Raw genomic sequence first — 9,022 nt, forward strand, 5'->3', positions numbered from 1 at the left:
GAACCCAGGGATGTTCTACCACTAAGCTACATCCCCAATCCTTCTAATTTTTTATTTTGAGACAGAGTCTCATTAAGTTTCCCAGGCCAGTCTCAAATCTGTGATCCTCCTGCTTCAGTCTCCCATTTGCTGGGATTATAAGCATGTGCTTATAATAGTTCTGACAATAAAAATATTCTTAATATTTTTTAACAGAAACTGAGCTTATAATTTTAACTAGCTAAAACTGTCTTATATTCTTTCAGAAAGAAAGAAAGGGAGGGAGGAAAGAAGTTCAGAAAAGAAAACAGAATAGAAGCACTTTTAGATAGAGATAATAAAAGAAATTATTTTAGTCATAGAAATTTTGCCAGAAAAAAAAAATCTGAGGAAAAAACTAAAGAGGGTATTTTATGAACTAAACCACCAAACAACTACCCATAGATCATGAGCTTTCTCTAACAATATTAAAGACGATTTGATACTTTGAAAAACTGCAAGTACTTTTCTTTAATATAGATGGATCATGTAATATAAAAAATATTGCCCATGCATACTTTGGGTGTATTTGTGTCTCACAGGATTTAAAAATTATGAAGAATTGTTATGCACCCAGAGCAAACAAATCCTTGAATTTGTGGTGAAGAAATCTTTAAATCCTTTATAGCCATCAATAAATAATTTCAGCTTGATAATTATTTCAACAATGATATGTATTGACCCATCTATGCTAGATTTTGAAAAACAGAATTATTGGAGTTTTAATACAAAGGATTACTGTTTCCTTTATTGCTTTGTTCCACTGTATGGTATATATTAAAAATATTTGTGCTCAGTTTTCTAAGGCAGGTTCTATGAAAAGAGCTTTTGGTACAGATGTTTAGAAGTCTTAGTATATACATCCTAATGTTAAGAATCATGCCTGTAATCCCAGCAGCTCAGGAGGCTTGAGGAGGTGAGGCAGGAGGATCCTGTGTTCAAAGCTAGCCTCGACAATTTAGCAAGGCCTTAAGCAATTTAGCAAGACTTTGTCTCAAAACAAAAAATAAAAAGGGCTAGGGATGAGGCTTAGTGATTATGTATCCCTGGAGTTCAATCCTCTGTAACAAAAAAGAAAAAGAAAAAGAAAAAATCATTGCTAAGTTATAAAACTGTTGAAGGAAACAGAAGACCATGGTTTTAGTGATCTTGTGTTCTTTGCCATTGCTCCTCAAGAGAATTACGAAAGAATTGAGTACTGTTGACTCCAATGTAATATTTTCCTGAAATGGAAAGAATGCTTGCTAAATATTCAATAATCAAAGATAGAAAATGTGATGATTGACATTTTCTCGGATATCACAATAAAAATAAATGAGCTAAATTATAAATTACAGGATTAACCTTTAGTCAGGTGTGGTGGTGCTCACCTGTAATCCCAGAGGCTGAGGCAGGAGGATTGAGAGTTCAAAGCCAGCCTCAGCAACTTAGCAAAGCCCTAAGTAACTCATTGAGACCCTGTCTCTAAAAAAAAGAAAGAAAAAAAAACATATATAGGGCCAGGGATGCGGCTCAGTGGTTAAACGGCCCTGGATTCACTCCCCAGTAAGGAGAAAGAGAAGGATAAAAGCATTCAGCCTTTTATAAGCTAAAACTCTAAAAGAAAACATTCTTTTCCATTTTTACAGCATTTACCATATATCGAATTCCCATCTACATATAGATAAATTTCTGTACCTTTGGTTCCATTGGTCTATTCCTATGCCAGAACCATACTGGTTTTGCTTTACACTGTGCCTTAGTAACTAGCAGTTTGAATTACTCATATGCTGATATGAACATGACCACTAAAAATATTCCACCAAAAGAGTTTCTACACTTTCACTTCTAGTAGTAGCTCTAGGGTTTGGCCTTTTAAGTAATATTTTTAAATAATTCCACTGAAACTCCCCTTTGACTGCCTCTTCTTTAAGGGTGTTGTTCTCAGTAAATCGTTTAGAGCTGTGAGAAGAGTAAAAAGACAGGCTGTTCATATCAGATATTCTACTTGGAAGATAAGCAAACCTCTGCTGAGCACCTGCTATTCTAACAGTCTCTTATATCAGAGTGCTTTGGCTTCCAGTGATGAAAATCAGTTGAAGAAAAAGCTAAACAGACACAATTTTAAGAAGAAATGGAACCAAGATGGCTCTGGAGACAAAGGAACCAGTAGCTGGTCTTTCCAAGGAGAATGGCTCAGTTCCAGTTATTTTCTTCTCTCTGTGTCATTCCACTTATGAGTCAGTTGTTAGCAAAGAGAGTAAAATCTAGACTCAGCAGGTTCTCCTAGCCTGGTGCTAAGGGATCAGTCTCGCACTGGGAGCCAGTCCTTCATATCTAAATTCAGTTCCATTGAATTACATGTGTCTTCTCTGAGCAATCCTGCATCTTTATCCTTCCCTGTTTGCTTGTTAACCAGAGTTGGCATCTATTTCCTGTCATTAAAGAACCATAATATTATTTTCTTTATCTTAGTTTAGGTAGTTAGACACCATCTACCCCATATTTCTCTTTCATACATTTCACGACATATTGCTTGTTGTGGTTTATTTTTGACTGAATCTTTATGGTAAATATAACATAAGTTTTTCTTAAATATTTTTTCCCTCTGCATTTGCTAGAATATAGAAGTTAAGGCTGGAAATTGGGGAAGGACAAAGGGCATGAGACACAAGCAGAAAACACAGAGAAAAAAAGGGAAAGAATTTGGAAAAAAAATGGTGCAGGGTAAGTTCATTAAAGTGTCATAGGGCTGGACAGGAGGAGTATGTTTGTAATCCCAGCAATTTGGGAGGATGAGTCAGGAGATCTCAAGTTCAAATCCATCTCAAGTTCAAGTGCAATTTAGTGAGACCCCCATTTCAAAAAACAAAGAAAAGAAAAAGAGCTTGGGATGTAGCTCAGTGGTATAGTGCCCGGGGTTTAATTCCCAGTAACACAAAACTAAAATAAACTGTAGTGGAGCCCTACCTTGGGGAACCTAGGACAAATAGCAGCAACAGTTAAAGATCTGGTGCAGTGATTAAAATCTTATCTTGGGGATGGGGATGGGCTGGGAAGAGTTATGGTAAATGGCCAAGGCTTTAAGAATTTAAAATTTTTTTGGAAAGAATGACATATGCAAAGTCCAATTACAATAGAAAGTTCCTCAGAATTTATAGCAGTCCAAATTCTGAGGTAATGGTGCTTGGATCTCTAACAGATACAGAATTATCAAGAATAGTTTTGCTTTTTTGTAAGGTGAATGAGTTCTTGCTTGGATAATTTATGTTTGGGAGTTGGAGTTAGGAGATACAAAAGTGGTACAGAGAAGGGCAATTAAGCATGGGAGTATCATCACCTCTTAGTGGGAGATGCCGTTGTTTCAATTTGGTGTTCTCAGCCCCTGGCACTGCCCTTCCACACAAAGAACCCTCAAGTGCTTATGAGTAAAGGAGTAAGTACATGAATGAATAAATTAAAGTAACAAAAAAATCAGAACCTGTGAATGATGTTTAAGGATTTCAGAGATGCTACAAGTTTGCAGGAACTATGTGATATATACTCTCACATAATTCAGCTTGACTGAAATATTCCTTAAAGATATACTCTGTGCTTTGCTTTGCACCTGTTCTTGAGGAGGATACAAACACAAGGCCCAGTCTCTACTTCTATAGGCACACCAATCCTATATGTAAATAGGAAAAATTACTGCATTAACAACAATAACTTAAGATCAAAGATACCATATGGCCAAAAAAAAAGTGTAAGATAAAGAATTTGAAGGAGAACACATGTCTGGTTGTGGGAGATGGTAGAATAGCCAACATTGAGGATGTGGCATTTGAAATACACCTTGAGGCACTGGTAGAATCCCCAAAGACACAGGCATTTCATGAAGAAGAAATGGCATCAACAAAAACATGGAGGTGCTGGGCATGGTGTTGCATGCCTGTAATCTTGGAAGCTGAGGCAGGAGGATCATGAGTTCAAAGCCAGCCCCAGCAATTTAATGAGACCCTGCCTGTCTAAATAAAATACAAAAAAGGGCTGGGGATGTTGCTCAGTGGTTAAGCACCCTTGAATTCAATCCCCAGTACCAAAATAAACAAATAAACAAAAACATGGAAATGGGAATGTACAGGATATGCCCAGTTGGGCAGATTGGGATGTTGTTGAATGTCAGGCTAAAGGATTCTGAATGCAAGTGTTACATGGTTAAAAACATAGTTTTAAAGAAAATGGGTTTACATAGTTTTGTATGACCCTGTTGCTTAAAGAATGGTGGAAGGCCAGCAGCATGGACCTCACAGAAGAGTCTACTAGAAATGTAGAGTCTCAGGCCCTGCTCCCAGACCCACTTGTCTCTAAATCTGTCAAGTAGCAAGAGCCCCAAGTAATTTGTTTGCACATTAAAATTTGAGAAGCACTAATGTAGAATCCATTAGAAGAAGACTTGACCTAAGGAAACCAATTAAAGGACTAGGTTAAGGTAGAGGAGTAGAGATGTGACAGTAGATCCATCAGGGCTAATGATGGAGAGCAGAAAGGCAAAGTCATAAATGGCATAGGATGGATGGTGATGGTATAATCCTGCCTCACTCATTTCCCTATCAAATCACTCGCTGGCTCGTCTTCATTGAAGTCATTGTGTCCTTTTCATATATTTTTCTTCTCTTTGCTCCTTCTCTTCATTAGCAGGCACTACTACTTTGATTGTCGAAAGGCCAATGAGAAATTTTCCTAGGGATGCAGGCTGCACCTTCTGCTCTGTCTGTGAGATGGAGTAAAGAAATCACTGAAAGAGATTAGAAGGGAGAAAGAATAGTGAAAAATACCTTCTCTTAGATTTCAGGGTTTTCCTCCTTTCTGAATTTAATACAAATCAAACAGGTGTGCATTCAAGGCGTGCAAGTGTGTCTTCATCAGCTTTTAATCATCAGCTTCAAGAAAATTCAGATCTCTCAGAAAAGGGGAAAAGTAAACAGCTGAGCACTGTGACTCATTTACACTTCAAATATACTTTGAATCGGTTATTCCTCAATTAATCAAATAGCTGGTGTATCCCTAAAGTAGTATAAAGTGACACGCTGTGTGAAATCAATTTTTCTTTCCAAAATCATTAAATCCAGTAGCCTGTGACTATATCCCTGCTAATTCTGGTACCAGTCCTTTCATCCTCCATTAACTTTGGCACGCCTAACAGGCTGTCAAGAATAATTTCCCAGGACGTAAATAATTTAGAAATTAAAAATTAATAAATAATAACAGAGAACTACTGGGAAATAGGCTGGGTCAATTAGTGCGCTCTGCATTCTGTTTCTTCGCAGCAGGGGGGGGCAGCCACATTCGTTACTTGAATCTTTCCTTCGATTCTGAGGTCTGATTTACAGCTCTTCATTACTGGATCCAGTCAGACGCAATTACCTCCATTTCTATCTCAGTTCCTAACTTCAAAGAAACCAGCGTTTTCTTGTCTGCTTTTTTTCTCCTTGCAGCAGGCTCAGCTTGACATCCCTGGAATTTCTTCCACGCAGACTAATTAATAAGTCTTCGACTTATCATATTCACTTCTCTTCTTTGATGTGCTACCTTAGTCAATCATCCCATTTAATTAGAATTTCAATGATAACTTTACTTATCTTGTGGCTAGATGTAAATTAAAATAACAGGATTTTAATTCTCTTTCGTATGGGGTCATGACATTTTGGAAGAAAAAGTTTCAACACAAACATGATATTATATACTTTTTATGTGGGGGTGGGGGAGTGTTCTGCAAAATTATTTTCCTCTTGCTACAAAATAGTACTGCTGTTGAACAAGCAATAGTGGAAGTGTACTAGATTTTTCTACAACATTTCACTAAGCCTTTCCCAGTTAAACTGTCTTAATTTGCATAAATAATTGGACAAAGACACAGGTTTTGTGGTCCCCAAAGGCAGCTAGCTGTTTATGAGGAAAAAAGTATCTCCATGAAGGCAAGGCTTTGATACACTGACCCCTTTAACTCGTTCTTCCATTTTCTGTCAACCCATGCTATTTTCCATTTTGGTAAATTCTATAGTGCTTCTTTAGAATTCTCCAGAAGACCACAAAAAAATGAAAAGTTTCTCTTCAAAGCCCAGAAACATTAGGAAGGGACAAGATGTGACAGTGATGTGCAAAATTGGTTAACAAGAGAGAGCAGAAAGCAAAATTTCATTTCTAGAAAATAATACTAAGACCAAAATTTATTGAGCATCCATTGTGAATGAGCCTCAGTGGTATGTGTTCCTCTGTTCATTCTCCCAGCTCACCCATCATGTAGGATTATTATCCCCACATGAAAAATAAAGAGACAATCCCAGTAAGGTTACCCTGCTTTCTGATGGCCAAAGCTCATGAAGAGGAAGAAATCAAAAGAGATGGCATGAGAAAAATAGAGTCAAAGCCTTTGAGCATAGCATTTAAAATCTTCCATGATCTGGCTTCCGACTATCTGCCAAACTCAAGCTCTTTATACTCTACACCATTAATTCATCCAAAATCAACCTCCAAGCATTAACACACTGACAGAATTTAGTTCATGCCTTTTATACCTTATTAATAATATATATCTAATTAATATATTTTTGATGGTTGCTTTAATGTTTAGAGACATTGTCAGAAATTAGGTCATTATGGTTATAAATTAGTAGGTCTGTTTGTATCTAAAATAGCAGTAGTGATCTCCATCATCATAAGTACATTATTTTTAAATAGCAAGTACAAACAGAAAATCATATATTATATATGTATGACTTTATATATAGGTATTATATATAGATAAATATGTATATGCATATATATGTTTTAGAAGAAAATAAGCTTTTCTCGGTTTCTTAAACACCCCCCACAACCAGGGAATAAAATTATTAGCTGTTTTGTTTCTTTTATTAAAAAAAAGTTACTAACAATAGGAACATCTATGAGAATTTCCCACAATTATTCTTTCCTTGATCTTTCAATCATTCCCCTCCTCTACTCTCAGTAACAATGTCCAGCAAGAAAACAGAGAGTACAATGACCAACAGAAATTTATTTCATTAGTAAGACAAGAAACCACTGCATTAATGTCATTTTGAAGCTAACCTATGGGGGATTTAATACAGTTGTTCTCTAACAATAGAACTTGGTTCATTTGCTACTTAAGACATGATTATTTAAATTGAAGTTAATTGGTTTCCTTACTCCCCTTTAGGGCTTTAGGCACAGAACATTTCTATTAGAAAAATCTAATTTGTTCTCAAATTCCTAGTCTAAAATTTACAGTGGTTAAAATGCGCTGATATTTTAACTATTTGTAGCAACAGTTATCTCTAAACTCCAGCTCGAGCTGACAAAGTAATTAAAGATGCAGTGACACATTTAGCAGGATTCAATAGTAGTTCAAGAGAAAACCCAGAGCAGCAGAGAAAGTGATGAGCAGGGTGTCTGTATCAGGGCCTCAGAGGCTGAGAAAATCTTGGGCCTCTCCTGATACTTTTCTTAAGGTTCTCAATGTCAATTTTAAAAATGAAGACATGCCAGAGAAAGATCACTAAAAAATATGACATATTTCAAATGTTTACATTGAATGTTTACATTGAATGCATTAATACCTAAGAATTTGATGTAAATACTATAATTGAGCTTCCTGCAAATAATCACAAATTAATAAGATATATTAATTCATGATGCAGTACAGGCTATGAGGCATAGTAAGTAATAGGATAAAGTGCAAAAGTTCTACAATGAAAATCTTTCATTGTCCTGAATGTATCTAATAATTGTAAAATTTTTTATTTGAAGTTCGACTTGAATAGGAGGCTCAAGTCCAAATGCCCCCTCTCACCATTCCTTAATAGGCTCCAATTTCTTCCCATTATTTGTTAAAAAATATTTTTAAGTGCTTACCAAGCAACGCTCCAGGCATTATAAAAATATCAGTTAATAAAGAAAGGTGATACATGCCTGTAATCCCAGGGGTTTAAGAGGCTGAGGCAGGAGAATCACAAGTTTAAGGCCAGCCTCAGCAACTTAGTGAGGCCCCAGGCAACTCAGCAAGACCTTGTCTCTAAATAAAATGTAAAAAGTGCTGGGGATGTGGCTGAGTGGTTAAGTACCCCTGGGTTTAATATGAAAAGGAGAAGTTTGAAGAGATGATTCAACAAATTAAAGAAACTGGTGCTAACCTAGCCATTTGCCAGTGGGGCTTTGATGATAAAGCAAATAATTTACTTCTTCAGAATAACCTGTCTGCAGTTCATTGGGTAGGAGGACCTGAAATTGAGCTGATTACCATTGCAATGGGAGGATGGATTGTCCCTTGATTCTCAGAACACAAGCTCAAGAAGCTGGGCTTTGCCAGTCTGGTACAGGAGATTTCATTTGGCACAACTAAAGATAAAATGCTTGTCATTGAGCACTGCAAGAATTCCAGAACCATAAACAGCTTCATTAGAAGAGGAAATAAGATGATCATTGAAGAAGCAAACGGTCCCATCATGATGCTTTGTGTGTCATCCAGAACCTCATCCGTGATAACAATGTGGTGTATGGAGGAGGTGCTGCTGAAATAACCTGTGCTTTGGCAGTTATCCAAGAGGCAGATAAGTGCCCAATCTTGAAGCAGTAGATCATGAGAACTTTTGCAGACGCATTTGAGGTCATCCCATGTCCCTTTCTGAATACAGTGGCATGAATCCCATCCAGATGATGACTGTAGTCCAAGCCAGACAAGTTAAGGAGATGAACCTGTTCTTGGAATTGACTTTTTACACAAGGGTACAAATGCTATGCAACATGTCACAGAAATCTTGATTGGCAAAAAGCAACAGATATCTCTTGCAACACAAACTGTTAGAATGATTTTGAAGCTTGATGACATTTGTAAGCCTAGAGAATCTGAAGAATAAAAAAGAAGTTTAGAATAAAATGTAGTAGGCAAGATCCACTATTGCAATTAAATAAATGAGTGTCTTGTGATGCAGCTACAGTTATTTATTATTACTTCCCTTTTTCAGATACTTCAGATGCTGTAATAAAA

The 9,022-nt window shown here is 36.7% G+C and overlaps 1 pseudogene; it reads left to right on the forward strand.

Annotated features, from left to right (window-relative positions):
• The first annotated feature begins 8,111 nt into the window (after positions 1-8,111).
• On the forward strand, positions 8,112-8,891 carry LOC113192908 (T-complex protein 1 subunit epsilon pseudogene; annotated as a pseudogene).
• Positions 8,892-9,022: the final 131 nt, after the last annotated feature.

This window comes from Urocitellus parryii, chromosome 10 (genome assembly GCF_045843805.1).
Source record: "Urocitellus parryii isolate mUroPar1 chromosome 10, mUroPar1.hap1, whole genome shotgun sequence".
NCBI lineage: Eukaryota > Metazoa > Chordata > Mammalia > Rodentia > Sciuridae > Urocitellus > Urocitellus parryii.